This window comes from Megascapheus bottae, chromosome 31 (genome assembly GCF_031878675.1).
Source record: "Megascapheus bottae isolate mThoBot1 chromosome 31, mThoBot2.hap1, whole genome shotgun sequence".
NCBI classification, from domain to species: Eukaryota; Metazoa; Chordata; class Mammalia; order Rodentia; family Geomyidae; genus Megascapheus; species Megascapheus bottae.
This window is the reverse complement of record NC_143539.1, coordinates 9429201-9431325: the sequence shown is the minus strand read 5'-3', so window position 1 is coordinate 9431325 and position 2125 is coordinate 9429201.

Below are 2125 nucleotides of genomic sequence, written 5' to 3'. Positions count from 1 at the left end.
GTCCGGCCTGGGGGTGGGGGGTGTCGGGGTTGGGGACAGGGCCCCACAGACGGGGCGCATGCGCTGGCACAAAGCCCGGGCCCCCAAGCCCCAAATGGCCAAGGGCCAGGGAGGGGCGGAAGGAGGGCGGGCTGGCCACCCCTCCCTCTCCCCCCCCTCCATTGTCCTTAAGGGGAACTTCCCCCACCTCCCTAGGGCTGGGAGGGGGGGGGAGGTGGAGGAAAGGAAGGGGAGTCGGGAAGGAAGGCTTGAGGGCAGATCTAGGAAGAACTTCCCAGCTGCCAGAAGGAAGGGGCTTTGGCGTTCACCGGGTTCCATCCAGTCTGACCTGGAGAGAGCACCCCGATATCAGACTGCGCCTCCTCAAACAGGCCGAGCTGTGTTGGGTCCCCGCTGGGCTCCAGCTCATAGACTCCTTGAATTCTGAGACCCTCCCCCCTCCACCTACCCCAGATTAGCTGGGGACGGGGAACGTGGAGACTGGATCTGTTCTACAAGGTGTAAGCTGTGAATAAAGCCAATCTTGGGGCAGGAGGCCTGGCTCAGTTGGTAAAGCGCTAGCCAAGGAGTGAAAACATCAGGAACTGAGTCCCCCCAAAAAGCAAAGCAAAGCAAATCCTTCTCCTGGCTCTCTGCTCTCCCCCATGCAGGTGAGGAGTGAGAGTGAGAGGCAGATGAGGGGGGGTGAGGTCTCCCCTCAAGTCTCCTGACCTGCCCTCACCATGCCCTGTGAACCCATTCTCCAAGGCCTCAGTGCTGGTGGCATCTGCCTGGCATCCCAGCTACTCAGGAGGCTGAGCCCTGAGGATCACAGTTCAAAGCCAGCCAGAGCAGGAGAGATTCTTACTTCCAAGGAATCCCCAGCAAACCACACATGGTGCTGGGTCTCAAAGTGATAGAATCCTATCCTTGAGTAAAGCAGTTCAGGGACAACACCCAGGCCCTGAGTTCAAGCCCCAGGATGGGCGAAAAGAAAAGGAAAGAAAAAAACAAAAACAAACCCTGGGAGACAGGGAGAAGAAGTCAGACAGTTTGTAGGGCTGAGGGAGGACTCCTCTTCTGGGAAGCCACCAGGATTGTGCAGCCCCAGCCTTCAGGCCCAGATGGGGAAGGCAGCAACAAGGCCACCAGGACTGGCAGGCCGGGCAAGGCTGGCACAGCGTGGCCAGCAGCGGAACAGCCTTTGTCTCCTTCTGGAGGCCATCGAGACACACTGCCCCCTGCATGTGGATGAGGAAATGGGGGGGGAGGGCCCTTCTCCAGATCTCAACTTCCTGGGTTTTTTTGGGAGGGGTCCCCCACCTCGGGGATAAAAGGTGGTATGAAGGCTGGGGTCAGATGCGGAACTGGGCAGGAGGGGACTTTGAATCTGGGGTGTGGGCCCCCAGCCCCCCATCGTGGATAGACTCACTGGGGGGAGGGGTAGAGGGAGGCCACTTTCATCTTCGTCAAAGTCGGACATTCTTGGCGACCTCTACCTCCCACCCCAGAGACAGGGAGCTGTGATTTTCTTAAAGGAACCTCTTCCAGCCCCCCACCCCAACCCCAGTCATTAAGAATGCACCAAGTGGAGCCCAGGCTCCTGTGATCCTGGCTACTCAGGAGGCTGGGATCTGAGGATGGATGTTCAAAGCCAGCGTAAGCAAACAAATCCGAGAGACTCATCGGCAATGAATCTCTAAAGAGCTGGACCCAAGGGCCGGGAGCTTGACCTAGCAGTAGAGTGCTTGCCTAGCATGCACGAAGCCCTGGGTCTGATTCCTCCGTACCACATACACAGAAAAAGCCCGGAGTGGTGCAGTGGCTCAAGTAACAGAGCGCTAGCCTTGAGCAAAATGTGTCCAAGGACAGTGCCCAGGCCCTGAGTTCAAGCCCCAGGACTGATAAGGACAAAACTTTTATCTGATGGAAGATATCCACCTCCAAAGCAATTCTCTAAGGAAACTTTGTAGCAATCCACATTGTTCAATGGTAAAATGTCGCCTACATTGATACTAATTGAAACAAGGGAGGAAGTTGACCCCAATCCTGTACTACACTGTCATAGACAGTGTAATTAAGCAAGAAAAAGAATTCAGAAAGTTTGAAGATAGGAAAAGATAGACATAGCACTGTCATTAAACCT